The 15,445-nt window shown below is 52.6% G+C and overlaps 1 pseudogene; it reads right to left on the reverse strand.

The window, feature by feature from the left end:
• Window positions 1-10,258: 10,258 nt before the first annotated feature.
• Window positions 10,259-12,607, reverse strand: LOC147709900 (ubiquitin-protein ligase E3C pseudogene; annotated as a pseudogene).
• Between the last annotated feature and the right edge of the window lie 2,838 nt (window positions 12,608-15,445).

Below are 15,445 nucleotides of genomic sequence, written 5' to 3' on the forward strand. Positions count from 1 at the left end.
TGTTGTCCAATGCTTGAAAGCATACGAGGAGTGTACTCGTTCCCTGAGACCGACTGGAGTAACGCAACTTTTGATTGCAGTTCAGAAACCGTTTAAACCAGTGTCCTCTGCCACCATTGCCAGATGGCTTAAGTTTGTCATGAAAGAGTCTGGTGTTGATGTTCAACTGTTTGGGGCTCACTCTGTGAGGGGTGCTATGGCTTCGAAGTCATATTTGTTGGGAGCGAATATTCAGGATATTATGCATTGTGCTGATTGGTCGTCTGAGTCGACATTTAAACATTTTTACTATAAGCCGGTGGGTGATATTTCTTCTGTGGTATTTGATTCAGCGTTGAACTAGCATAATCTGAAGCCTCCGGTCCTGTAATAGAATCAAAAATTAGCTAGCATGAGGGGGCGTGGCTAGCAGCCGACGATGGCGGCAGCCTAGAGGGAGAGCTCCGTGACTGAGGCGGCTCCCTGGATTAATCCGAGCATTTATCCGTTTTTGAAACTTCCCGGGCGGGAAGGCACAGAAGCCTAGGACCAAGCGGCGAAGAACCGTCCAAGCGGGACCTCAATCCGAGGTCGGGAAGTACGGTTCTGGCAGTGCCCAGGAGGGGCCTGTGCGCGGCGTCCAGACCGGGGACCACAGTAAGCGGCGAGCCTGGAGGAAGTGGCCCGTCTCGGGCACAGAACCACCGGAAGTGCCCGGCCACGGAGAGCGGCGGTGATAGACTGACCGGAGCACCCAGCCGCCATCACCGGACACCGGGAGCCTGAGGGGCCTGGCGTGAGGCGCATTGGAGGTGAGGGCGAAGCGATCACGGACGCCCGGCGAGGGCGAAGGGTGCAACACGGAACGGCGAAATTCAGGCCGGCGACCGCCATCTTGGCCGGCGGCGTCCGCGCTAAAAACTGTACAGCGCAGCAACTCCCCAAGGGCGCATTGAGGGGCGAAGGGCCCGCATACCGCCAAAAAACCACACAGACACCCCAGCCCGGCTTGGGCCCTGAGACCTCACAGACATTCACACGGGGCACCCGTACTTTCCCCGGCAGGATCTGGCTGGCGCCGGCCGGGGCCCCCCACCTCCATCAGAGGTCCCGAGCAGGGGACCCGACGGCCGCGAAGAGAAGGGGGCACGCGTGGAACTCAAGAAGAGCGGTGGCAGTTCCCTCAGGGCGACACCGATCGGCTGCATACCCCGCACATCAGCCCGAGACCCTGCTGGTAGCCTCTCACCGCCACACAACAGAGATCCGGTCCAATTAGGCGCCTTTACTGGTCACAGCACCTGGATCGCCCCTCAAAGGCTGCACCTCACCCCTACACACTGCGTGGACCCCGGGACAGCCCCCTATTAGCTATTTGAGGAGGTCAGTGAGGCACAGCCCCAGTGGCACTTGGAGTGAGGCGACTACACAACACCAAGTCGGCCCAAGAGCCGCCGGAATGGCAGGCAAAGGACCTAAAAACGTGGCGGCGCAGTCACGCCTGGACCGGTTCGCGTATGAAAAGCCCGGCTCTCCCTCGCAGGAGGCCAAACCACAATCAAGCAAGACGACCGACGTACCCAGTGGCAAGAAGGCAACAATTGACGACGTCATGCGCGCCCTCACGCAGGTACAAGCCACGGTGGGGTCGATCTCAGCTGAGATTACGCTCATAAGGGCAGACTTTCATAAAATGACAGAGAAGGTGAACAACATGGAAGTGGTGACCAAATCCTTGGTTGAAGACGTGTCTGAACTGCAAATTAGCATGGAACGCATCTCGAAAGAAAATAAGGAACTGCGCGAAAAGCTCGATGACCAGGAAGGGCGCTCAAGACGGAACAACATCCGTATAATAGGTGTGCCAGAATAGGAAGACACGAGGGCGATGGACCTATACGTAGAGAACCTGATCAAAGAGACTCTGGAGCCCAAAGGACTCTCAGCCTTCTTCACAGTGGAAAGGGCGCACCGGGTACCAGGAGGACGCCATAAGACAGGCGCTAACCCCAGACCAATAATAGCGAGGCTCTTTAATTTCAGGGATCGAGATGCCATCCTGCAGGCGGCGAGGAACTCACCTCCCATTAAGATCCAAAACGTGACACTGGCATTCTTTCCTGACTACACGGCCGAGGTTGCACGGAGGAGAAGAACCTTCTTTGAAGTCAAAAAAGAACTGAGGGCCAGGGAAATCCCATACTCAATGATCTTCCCGGCCAAGCTTCGGGTCGTGGCTGACAACAAGACTTGGTTTTTCGATTCCCCGGAGGTGGCGCAAGATTGGTTAGAGGGATGGAGACCGACGGGCCTCCCCCGTCGCTCCAACAGACAGAACAAACACCGTAATGCTGGCTCTCGGCAAGGCTCGCACACCAACGACGAAGACGCAGAGGTACATTCTCCTTTGGCTGATCATCATGAGGACAGTGCTGACGGGGGGCTGTGAATCACTGCCGTTGACTGGATGAACCGATGAAAACGAAGACTGACAAGGCCGCTTTGGACACTGGGCGGAAGGGCCTCCGCAGCTGAGGAAGGGGGCCGCCGACCACGGAGAAACCTTCACCCCAGCGAGCAAGTACTATGTTATGGGTGGGGATCAAGCACTCTGCTGAGGTGGGGGGGCGGGCATTTTTGAGTCCGTTGAGCAGGGGGGCAGGGAGGGGGGGAGTTGGGGGTAGGATGGGGTTATGGTTCTTAGTTTCTACACGGGGTCAAGATTGCTACGAAGGGGCACATGAACACAAAATACTACCGTCACGACACTGCACGCAGAGTCGCTACACGGACCTCCTGGTCCTCCATGCGCACAACTTCTCAGTCCGCATACCCGAACAGGATGGGGGAGGGCACTGATGTAGGGTGGGCGTCCACATTGAGCCTCATGTCATGGAATGTGAGAGGTCTGGGCGACAAAATCAAACGAGGGCTGGTCCTGCAGAGTATAAAAAGGGTAAATCCCGCCCTGGTCCTACTACAAGAAACACACCTCACAGGCACGGCCACAAGGGCCCTAGACAGGAGGGGCTATAGCATGGTGGCCCACTCTGAGTTCACGAAAGGGTCCCGAGGCACCGGGATACTAATTCACCGCTCGTCCAAGTTTGTAGTCCAATCAGTGGCAGTGGATACACAGGGCCGCTTCGCAGCGGTGCATGGACAATGGGAGGGAAAACCACTCAACATAGTATCGGTATACATCCCGCCGGCGCTGCACACTATAGCCTTCCCGGAACTAGGTAAATTCATATTAGGCCTTCCAGAGGGGGCTCTTGTACTGGGCGGGGATTTTAATGCAGTGGCTCATGACTCCCTAGATCGATACCCAATACGTACACAAACGCCGGCACACTCCAAATTGCAAGACTTCATAGAAGCGCAAGGCTTAGTGGACATATGGAGACGGCTCCACCCAGTGGACCGGAACTACACATACTACTCATCAGTTCACGACAGCCTGTCGCGGATTGACTATTTCCTGACGTTGGAAGGGGGACACCTCACTTTCACTGACTCTCAGATTAGACCGCGAGGGGTCTCAGACCACTCCCCGCTAACACTGACTCTCTCCAGTCAGGAACGGACCGGTAGGCGGATCTTCCCTATCTACCCGGGATACCTTGGGGTACCTGACATAGCCAAGGCCTTGAAAAGAAACACGCGATCTTACCTCACCGAAAATGTGGGTTCAGTGGCGTCGCCTACGATCCTGTGGGAGGCCTACAAAACGGTCCTCCGCGGGCAGGCGATCTCAGTGATCGCACAGCACAAGCACACACAGCGTCAGGAACTGATAGGTCTAGAGGGACAACTTGACAAGGCAACGCGGGACCACGAAGGGAACCCAAGTGGGGACACACAACACGCGCTCCGAATAGCCCAGCAACGACATACCGACTTTCTGAGCCGCAGAGTGAGGGAACATATGTCAGCTACTACGAGTCGAGTGTACGACATAGGCGACAAAGCAGGGAAACTCCTGGCGTGGTTGGAGAAAGCACGGGGAGGTCAGAGGGCCATACTCCAGTTGAAAGACCCCAATGGCGGGATGCACACCAGTCCGGCAAGAATAGTGGAACTCCTGGCAGACCACTTTCACTCCGTGTACACCCCTGAGTATGAGGTCACACGGGAGATGGCAGAAAGCTCGCTCTTAGGAGTGCAGACCCGCACCCTCACCCCGACCAACGGGACGAGCTTGACTCCGACCTGACAGCGGAGGAAATACAGATGGCCATAACGGCACTACACCCGGGGAAAGCGCTGGGCCCCAACGGGGTCCCGATAGAGTGGTACAAGCTTATGTCCGAAACACTGTCCACACCATTGCTTGATATGTTCCAAGAGTGTCGGGAGCAGGGGAGACTGCCTCCTGACCAACGCACGGCCACAATTGTTGCAATACCCAAACCCGGCAAACCCCCTGAGGACTGCGGTTCGTACCGCCCGATTTCCCTCCTCAACGCTGAGAGTAAAATCCTGGCGAAACTGTTGGCCACCAGGCTCCTGCCTCACCTGACGCATTTGATACACCCGGATCAGTCGGGCTTCATGCCGCACCGGAGTACGGCGCTGAACCTGAGACGGCTGCACGGGGTGCTGGCGCGTGCCACGCGATTGGAGGAACCAGCGGCGGTACTGTCACTAGATGCCAAAATGGCATTTGACATGGTGGAGTGGCGCTATCTCTTTGCGGTCCTGGAACATATGGGTATTGGCCCGACGTTCATATCATGGGTCAGACTACTGTATGCCGAACCCGTGGTGAGGGTGACCGCAAATGGCCACATATCAAGAGAGTTTCCGCTGGCGCGGGGCACGAGACAAGGGTGCCCACTCTCGCCACTACTGTTCGCCCTAGTGCTGGAACCCCTAGCCACAATTATCAGAACCACCCGGCTGCTGAAAGGCATACAATGGGGAGGTGGTTGGGAAGACAGAGTATCCCTATATGCCGATGACATGCTTGTCTACCTCATGGACCTCCCGAACAGCATCCCGGTCCTACTGGCACTGTGCGAAACCCACGGTACAGCTTCGGGCTACAAACTTAACTGGTCCAAGTCCATAATCTTCATGGTGCAGGGCGACCTTCCAGCCTTACCTGAGGATTGCCAATTGGTCGTAGAACGCATCTCCTTTAAGTACCTAGGGATATGGATCACGAGGGATCATTCGACCTTCATGGAACTGAATCTTAAGCCCCAGCTGGAAAGGCTGAAGGCGGACGTGCGCCACTGGAAGAATCTCCCCTTAACACTATTAGGTAGAGCGGCGCTCTTCAAGATGATGGCACTGCCTCGCTTCCTCTATGTCCTGGAAAACACGCCAGCGATGGTCCCTATATCATTTTTCCGCCACGTAGCGGCACAGCTGTCCGGCCTTCTGTGGGGAGACAAACCGGCTAGGGTTGCGCGATTGAAGTTGACCAGGGACTGGTACAGTGGAGGGATAGCCCTCCCCGACCTCGAACTGTACTACTGGGCCGCTCACCTCAAGGTGATCAACCAATGGGTTCACGCGCCACAGGATGACCCGGCATATGAGGCTGACAGGCACCAGCTGGGCACGTCCACCCTTCTGGCCCCACTCTACAACAAAGGAATAGTGAGAAAACTTGAGGGACCTACCAAACACACAGTAGCCATCTGGCACAAAGCGCAAAGGCGGCTGGCATGGGAGGGAGTGATCACTAATCTCACGCCACTATGGGACACAAAAGCACTCGGCAACCTGCGCAGTTCAAAAGGGTTTGATCAGTGGGATACCATTGGGATCTCCGTAGTGGGCGACCTATGGACAAGGGAGGGCGTGCTCTCCTTTGCGACCCTGAGGGAGCAATATAACCTAGAGGTGACCGAAACATACAGATACATACAAATTAGGCACGCACTCTTGTCAGTGTTGGAACCAGGTGTCACGCTGCCGGAATCGGCCCCTTTAGAGGACCGATTGCTTACGGACTACATGGAGTCCAGTGCAACCTCCCTCACTTACCGCAAGCTGATGAACAACCTACCGGATCCCCTTGGAAAGTTGAAGGAGTACTGGGAGGATGAGGTAGGAGACCTAGATGAGGCAGACTGGAACGCAGCCCTGGCATCGCCCAGGGAGGCGGGTATTTCCACCCGATTCAGACTGGTCCAACTCAAGGTACTACATAGGGTCTACTACACCCGCACCACACTATATAAAATACACAGGGCAGAACACCCATATTGCCTAAGAAATTGTGGGGAGGAGGGTACACTGTTCCACACTATATGGACCTGCCCAATCGTACAGGACTACTGGAGGCGTGTCGCACGCACAATCAGTCAGGCCCTCCAAAACCCGTTCACGCCTGACCCCAGAATTTGTCTCTTGTATGTATGGGGCCCAACAGATTTGTCATTGCATGCCAAGGGCTGGGTGGTCATCGGTGTAATGATGGCAAAGCGTGATATAGCGAAGAATTGGGGGGCACTAGAGGCACCGACACTGGCGCAATGGTGCAGGAATATGGACGTGCTCATGGTGACGGAGAGGGCAGTATATCAACAGAGACGTAATCCACGTAAATGGAACAGGATCTGGTCGCCGTGGAATACATACAGGGGGGACATTTGTGAGCCTTTGCCCGAAGAGGAGGATGGGGACAGCTCAGGGGACGATGAGGAATTGGAGTGATAAGAGGGGGGAAGCGGGAGGCCCAGATACGCTGCATGGCCCCGGGACCTGGGAGACATAAAGGGAGGAGAGAATGTTATTGCTAGAACTGTCTTTAGGATTGCTGAACGCCTGTCTACGGACCATTGTTGTAATAGCATACAGTTCATGATCATACAATGCAACCCCTGAAGTAGCAAGTTTTAAGTTGGGGGGGGAAAAATAAAAAGTTGCTCTATTGATCGTAGGCAGCTGAATGTTGACGCTGCTCTACAGTACGATTAACTGTTACTGTATACCATGTGATAGCAACAACAAAAATAAAACTTTAAAAAAAAAAAAAATTAGCTAGCATTCGCGCCAAGAATTTTCAATTCTATTAAGGACACGGAGGCGAGGATTATCCCACCCGGCTATGTCATGTTATGATCATGCTTACCCACCGTTGTTATAATTGATCCTGTTTATACAGACATTACGGGTTCTTTTATCTTTATTCTAGGTTCTGACAAGAAAAAAGAGTGACCCCTCTTCTATGGAAGATTGCAGATGGGACGCCATCCTCTAATACCTCCAGTTGGAAATTTTCTGAAGTTGGAAGTGATTCCAAGTTATTCCACGTTGGAGTTTGATAAGACTTTTATATTGAACTTATGTTGCATGTTCGTGCAAAGAAAGAGGAAGCTGGGACTGTTACCAGGGCTCTTGTAGGGTGAAGGAGGCGTGGCTTGGGCCCAGCATGATGGTTAATGTAGTTTAACTTTGATAAACTGTATGTTTATTGGCTGCTGTGAGTTTTACAGTAAATGAAAGAGAAGCATAATCCTCGCCTCCGTGTCCTTAATAGAATTGAAAATTCTTGTTTCGAATGCTAGCTAATTTTTGATCCTCTCCTGCCGATCCCGGAGAGCAGGGGCTCCTTCAGGGATCCGTCTGATGATTTGTTGGATTTTATCTCACGAAGATCCGTTCCAATACTGAAGTGCGTGGCACGGATGAGGGGTGTGATAGTTCCTGCACTGGAGGCTCCTCACAAAGCCCATGTCAGTGGACATGAGCCATCCCCAGCACCGGCACAAATCAAGCCCCCCCTCTGGGCGGCGACCCGGGTGCGCGGGCCCTTCACTGCAGAAGGTACAGATCCTAGGGGGGTTAGGAGTCTGCCTGCGCCCCTGTGCCCAGGCCCGGCCCGGCCCTGCCAGTGTTTTTGGGGGAGGGAGGGGAGGGTACTATGGCTTGAGCTGCATATTTATACTATTTGTTTTTCAAGCACTTTTCATTTCAAAATGGAGGTCTATTAATGATGCACGCGCAGTCTTTATTTCGTGATCTTGTCATCATGCTCTATTTTTAGAGACACCCTTCCATCAGCCGATGCGCTCTACTCTGCTTCAGTTCGCATTTATTGGGATGTTATTAACGCTGAGCCACAAAAATATAACAGGAGTGTTACAGGTATGTGTGAAGGGCCTGTGCCCCCAGTATTAGGACTGAATCTAGGCCTACAGTGTCCTTCTGTTCTCTCCCTGTGCACCGATGCGTTTATCATCAGCCAGGGCCCCCTGTAGCACCAGGTGTTAATGACAAAGATTGGGAGACCTAGCAGAGGGGGGCAGCGAGTCCATACTGCTTATCGCTTTGGGGTGCAGTAAAAACAACCGTCCAAAAGGCATGCAAAGTATTTTAATATTCAAATGGTGAAATGTAACTTGGCCCCATCTTCTTTGAGAATCTTATCAGATGCCAGACCACTAAACGATGTGCTTAATTCACACAACTGTAGTCTTTAAAACCACTAAGCAGTTGTTTTATATTTCTTAAATGTGGTTTTACACTCCTGCAAAAGATTTAGTCACTCCATTTTTTGTGTAAGTAAACCTTATAACAGACCCCCCAAGATATAGCGACATGCATTAGCAAATTTAGCAGCACAAAAGTGAAAATTTAGCGGCACAAATATGGAAATTTAGCGGCAATTTAGCGGCATTTTATTTGGCGGTTTTTCCTACAACAAACACAGATATCTGTGTATGTTGGTCCCTGGTGTGTCTGTGGTCTATGTGTGTTAGTCTCTGGTGTGTTTGTGGTCTGTGTGTGTTGTTCCCAGTGTGTTGGTCTGTAGTGCGTTGACGCCTGTGCCGCCGGGCACTGATGTTTTCCTCTTGTCCTTGAACTATCTGAAGCTGCTGCTGTCTGCGGACACTGAAGTCCCCCCTTGGGCCCTCAGGGGCCCGAGCAGTGCACGTCTCCAGACAAGGGCCCGTCCGGGAGCCAGGAGAGTGAAGGAAGCCCCCAGAAGGGCTGGGGCAGAGTCAGGCTTCCGACAGGGACGGATCCCCTGGTCTGTGCAGCCGCATGAAATGTTCCAATAATTACAGACACAGCTTTCTTTGAAAGAGCCATCAGTTTATTTTTTAAAGTTTTATATAGCGCTGGCTAGACCCGGAGGTATCAGAGCGCTTTACAAGAGCATCAGATCATAGTTACAGGTTACATCGTTACAAAGGTTACACAATTCTTAGAGCATGGCAACATAGTTATTTGTAAGGTCGAGATAAACAATAAGCACAAATACGTCAGGGGAAAAGAAGGCAAGGTGAAAGATTCAGCGGAGGGGAGTTGGAGTAGGGGAAGTAGACAGATAATGAATGCGGGAAAGAGGAGGGGAGGGTGAGACACAGCATGGGGGGAGGAGGGGAAGGGTGACAGGGACACAAACCGGTAGACGAGTCAAGGCAAAGTCCAAAGTCCAGTAAGCTGTGATCCCTGAGGAAGGGGTATCCCTTCCCTATCTCTAATGCGAGAGGCTCCCTTTACGCAGTGGACTGTCTCAGAGGGGTCCCTGAGACTCCAAGGCCTACATACTGGATCCTTCCCCAAAAAGGGGAGAGGGAGTGCTTTGGCAAGGGGTGCCATACCATACCTCTAGTGTGAGTGGCTCCCTTGGCGCAGTGGACTCAATCAGCGGGTTCGCGGAGACTCCAGAGTATAAATATTGGATCTTTCCCCAGCAAGGGGAGAAGGAGTGCTTAGTAAAAGGGCACAAAGGACAGGGGGGTAGGCAGAGTAGCAGGCAAGGGGAGAGAGGATAGGAGCTAGGGAAGAGACAATAAGCAGAGACGAAAAGAAGTCTGCCTAAAGACCGACTGGGTAGGTGACGACCAAGGAGGGAATCCACGGCCCATCTCCCCTATAGCTAAACCAAGTAGCTCAATCGGGCATCAGACAAAATAGTTCAGTCTCAAAACATTGAAAGAGGAGGGAGGGAGAGACATAAACAGAGGGAGGATGCGGTAGGAGACGACAGGAGAGACAAAAGGAAGTGCAACAATGTGGTTCAACAATATACCAGAAAAGGTCAACAAGTAAACATTATATCAACCAATCAGCAATACAATTAGGGGAGGAGAGAAAGGATAGAGAAAGTAGTGAGGGGTAGGGGAGGAGAGAGAGTGAGGATAAGGGACGAGACAACCGTAGAGACTAAAGAAAGTCTGTCTAAAAACAGACTGGGTAGGTGACGACCAAGGAGGGAATCCACAGCCCATCTCCTCTATAGCTAAACCAGGTAGCTCCATCGGGCATCAGACAAAATAGACTGGTGATACTATTTCCATGCTGTACTTGACTACAGTGTGGTCCTATGCTTTGCTCCATTTGCATCACTGCTTGTACACCTTACTCTTGGCGCCATCATTCGGTGTTGCATCATTAGTGTATGGCAAATTGATGCCATCAATGTGAAGACTTCTTCACTGGCACAGACCCTCCAGACCATGTTCAATCAATCATAACACTTGTATAGCGCGCTACTCACCTGGGAGGGTCTCAAGGCGCTTGGGGGAAGGGGGCCCGCTACTGCTCAAACAGCCAGGTCTTGAGTTGTCTCCTGAAGGCGAGGTAGTCCTAGGTCAGCCGAAGGTGGATGGGGAGGGAGTTCCATGTCTTGGCCGCCAGGTAGGAGAAGGATCTGCCTCCGGCGGTGGCTCTTCGGATGCTTGGTACGGCGGCGAGGGCGAGGCTAGCGGACCGTAGCTGGCGGGTGGGCGTGTGGAAGGTCAGGTGGTCGTTGAGGTACTTGGGGCCCAGGTTGTGGAGAGACTTGTGTGCGTGGGTGAGGAGCCTGAACGTGATCCTCTTGTTGACGGGGAGCCAGTGCAGGTTCCTCAGGTGGCCGGAGATGTGGCTGCGTCAAGGGATGTCCAGGATGACAAGCAAGTTGTTAGTCTGCTGCTTTGTGTCCAGTTTCTTGAGGCACTCTTCTGTGATGTACTGAATGGATATTTTCCCATCATTTGTTGTAGTTGACATCCGGCCAATTGCTTCCTCTTCATCTTCAGAATCACTTCCTTCTTGTGAGTTTGTATTAGATGCTGAAACTGGTAACTGTGACAGAAAAGTCTGCAGCACCCTCAAATACACAAGTAAACCTTCCTCTGAAAGAGTTTCTAAATATGTTTCCCCAACTCTTAAAACAAAATAAAAAAGCCAGGGTGCTTTATTCATTTTTCTTGAAAGCTGGCTTTCAGACGTTAAAAGTGCATTCAGAAAGAATTCATAAGGGAAGGCAATCTGTATATCAGCCAGCGCTGGAATGATGACATTGAATATCTGATCGGTGAAAGGTGCAGCCAGAAACTCCTCTGTAAAGGCAGTGAAGATCTGAATCCTTGAGCCCTCTGGACAAGAACGGTATGAAAAGTGCAGTGGTTTTAAAACATTCTCAAGAAGGATCTTTGCAGTAGGAACTCGAGAAACATTAGTGTATTTAATGCTTGACGGAAGTTTGCAATTTATTAACAAAAGGCCTGTAGTATCCTTTCTTTATCATGTAGTGCAAAATGTGTTCAACTATTGATGCTACGTAGTTGGCATCCTGCAACTTAGGCAGATATGTACTCTCAGATGCAAATACCTCAATCATTCTCAGTGGAAGTGCAACATTCAAACTGTCTTCATTGCAGTGTTGCAACAATCTGCAACACAGCCCCAGCAACCTCTTTATCTGAAACTAGCAGCCCGCCCCGGCGTTGCCCGGGGGCAGAAGGGGGTTGGGGGCTGCATTTTGAGTGTTTGTGTAGTCCCGGCCGGGCCCCCCGCCCCCCCCGACATTGGTTGTACCGCTGCCCGCCCGCCTGCCTCCCGGCCGCCTCCAGCCCGCCCCAGCGTTGCCCGGGGGCAGAAGGGAGCTGGGGGCTGCATTTTGAGGATTTCTTTAGTCCCGGCCGGGCCTCCCGCCCTCCCGCCCGCCTCACGCCTTACATCAGCAAAACTCCGGACTTAGCACCCACTCCCGGGCACCCGCCCGCCCCGACATTGCCTTGCCCGGACCGCGGACCGCCTCGCCTTACCTGAGCCGCCCCGCCACTCGTCACTCCTCGCCGCACGTCGGCCCTCGTCCCCGCTCCTCCCCGCGCGTCATCACGGTCGCGGTCAGCGCTATGTCGCGGCCGGCGCTTGTTTTAGGGGACTACTTTTTTTTAAACTTTATTTTTTTAATTTACGTTTATTTTTTATTTTTTGCAGCCTATGTCCATCTACACACCCTGTGGTTTACAACAATGTATTGGGTGTGTAGATTGGCGCTGTGGTTCCCGAGTTTACCTTGCCAAAAGGTGCAAGTTCTCTCTTTATAATAGTAGTATAGATAGGCATGTCCGTCTGTCAGAAAACAGAAGTTGCCGTACTAAAAGAGTCGGGTTAGTTTCATGGGTAATGGACACATTTCCCTCTGATTGTGTCAAAGCAGCACAGCGATCAAATTTACTTCCACAAATGAAATATTGAGGTTTTCTGTCCTTGTAACCTCGTACAAAGGACTGAATAATTATTGCATTTTTAATCTTCGTCTTTCTTCCTCTCTTTTCCATCTTTCTTCCTGAGTCCGATGCAGAAGAGATGACTTTTCTTCCTTTCTACTTGCACCACCAAGTGACACCTTGGGTCTCGTCTTGAAGTCTCCTTCAAAGCTAAACATCTTTATTATTTATCCCATCTAGAGATGCGGCTCCAAACCCGACGCAACATGGATACCATTCGCACGTGTCGCCAGTCTCTCCAACTGGCTCTGTGTCTGGTTGCTGGCTGACTTAGACAAGAACCATCCCCCCGCCCCCCCGCACAGGTCGGATGCTCTCCTCGGAGCCTCCCAAGTTACAACGCGGCTCTCTCTCCCCTCGATCGTGCGATCAGCAGAGAGCACCCCTGGGGGGTCCCACATAGCGGGCCCTCCCCAGGCTTCCCACGGAGGCTGCCACTGCCTCCAGAGGCCTGAGATTGACCAGATGGCTCTCCCGCCCCCCCCCCCAGACCGGCCCCTTCCCCTTGAAAGGGGTCTGGATGTCTAGATTTCGCGGGCACTTTTGTAAAAATCCCGCCATTTTTACAAAAGTGCCGATTACGCGGGCACTTTTGTAAAAATCGTGGCATTTTTACAAAAGTGCAGATTTCGCGGCAAACCGCGAAATCGCGATATCCTGGAGGCTCTGTTCTAACTTCTAAGAGGGTGGGTAGTATTACATGCTGTATAAACTCGGAAAGCTTGGAAATACCCAAAAACGTACTTATTTGCTGGTGTATATACAATCCTTTTTTAGGTCGAGTAATTTATTACTCGAAACCTATTACATCTGAACCAAAGTCTCTTGAACCAGCCGGATTTCCTACAATGCATGTTGTGTCCTGGAGCGTAAAAGCTTCCCCGTGCACGCGCTTGCCATTTGCTCTGCTCCCCCTACCCCTCCCACCAAGCAAGACAGGCCAAGAACATCAAAGCGACCGGCCACTTTGAGTCAATTTGCCGCCAGCCACTTCGGTTTGCTCCAGAGTGTTGTTTAGGGGCATAAAGAGCTTTATGTCTGCAGGGGCTGCTTAGACCAACAAACCCAGTTAATCTTGTTGAAAGATAACTGTGTACATCGGTTTCTAAAACAATCACTGTGGCGCCACAAAAGACAATCATATTACAGAGTGATTTCAAACCACCTTATTTTCCTTCTATGTAAACATACAATGTTCTCCACTGTACTTGGCAGCCGCTTTTATTTTGAGCCTGACGGGATGCACACAGTTTGCAGCAGGTATGGCATTCTCTCGAGTCTTCCATGCGAGTTAATAGAAAACGTGACTTTTAATTTACCAGCCTGAAGTCTGCGTGCAGCAAGCACTGAATGTGCACTCTGTGCAGCCAGGGGCTTTCCAGACTAGTCCCGCTGCTCTCCGAGAATGTAGCTTGATTTCTTTCACTTCTCATCGCGTGGGAAGTCTCAGGCACAATAACCCGTAGTTGCTTCCGGCCTCCACCACCCTCTGACACAAATGCAGCAACGTTACTTTTAAACAGGCGCACAGTCGGTGCTTTCACACACCCTTCAACACACATGCTGTGCGTATATGCTGCGTTTGTTCGCGTCTGCTTAGACCCATATTTTGTCTACAGAAGCTTCTACCTTTTGTGTTTTTAGACTGGCATGTCTCCTGTCTCCACTGAGGAATGTGTGTTATGTTTTCTCACCCTCAATAAGTATTGAACCCTTTGGGGACTATAACTACAGAACTGTTTGTTTTCCTTGTTTTTAGACACTCTACCTCTTTGTGTTTATACACTACACCTAGAAAGCCGTTTTGTATTTTTAGACAACTGTCAATTTTGTGGGCAGTTTCTTCTCTCATGCCTGCCGATGCTCGTGGGCAGATTGTCCAATTTTCCAAGATTGCAATCTGTCCCCTCAGAAACCCTTTGTCTTTTGTTGTCAGGTCTCTTGCATAGGACCGCCTCTGCTAAAGAGACCTGCAAAGAGGCTGGCTAAGGTTTGGTCTTTCACATAAACCGTCACGGTAAGGCGCAAGCTTCCCCAGGCGCGCTTGGCCTCACTCACACCCCATATGCCTGCTCCCCCGCCCCCCACGCCTCGCACCAGACTCCCCCGCCGCTCGCCATATGCTCCTTCCCTCCCAATGCCAGCCTGCGGCCAGTGGCGTAACGATACTTGAGGAGGCCCCCTGCAATGTACATGGAGGGGGCCCCCCACACTCTGGACCCCAAGCCCCGCCCTGACCCTCAGTGGACTCAGACCCTCATCCCTCAGACCCCAGGCCCCGCCCTGACCCTCACTGAACTCAGACCCTCATCCCTCACCAGACCCCAAGCCCCGCCCTGACCCTCACTGGACTCAGACCCCTCATCCATCAGCCAGATTCCACGCCCCGCCCTGACCCTCTCTGGACTCAGACCCTCATCTCTCAGCCAGACCCCGACCCCCTCCCTGACCCTCACTGGACTCAGACCCCTCATCTAGACCCCAAGCCCCGCCCTGACCCTCACTGAACTCAGACCCTCATCCCTCACGAGACCCCAAGCCCTGCCCTGACCCTCACTGGATTCAGACCCCTCATCCATCAGCCAGACCCCACACCCAGCCCTGACCCTCACTGGACTCAGACCCCTCATCCATCAGCCAGACCCCGAACCCCGCCCTGACCATCACTAGACTCAGACCCCTTATCCAGACACCAAGCCCCGCCCTGACCCTCACTGGACTCAGACCCTCATCCCTCACCAGACCCCAAGCCCCGCCCTGACCCTCACTGAACTCAGACCCTCATCCCTCACCAGACCCCACGCCCCGCCCTGATCCTCACTATACTCAGACCCTCATCTCTCAGCCAGACCCCGACCCCCGCCCTGACCCTCACTGGATTCGGACCTTCATCCCTCAGACCCCAGGCCTAGTCCCGCCCTGACCCTCACTGGACTCAGACCCCTCATCCATCAGCCAGACCCCACGCCCCGCCCTGACCCTCACTGGACTCAGAC

This window comes from Lissotriton vulgaris, chromosome 6 (assembly GCF_964263255.1).
Source record: "Lissotriton vulgaris chromosome 6, aLisVul1.2, whole genome shotgun sequence".
NCBI classification, from domain to species: domain Eukaryota; kingdom Metazoa; phylum Chordata; class Amphibia; order Caudata; family Salamandridae; genus Lissotriton; species Lissotriton vulgaris.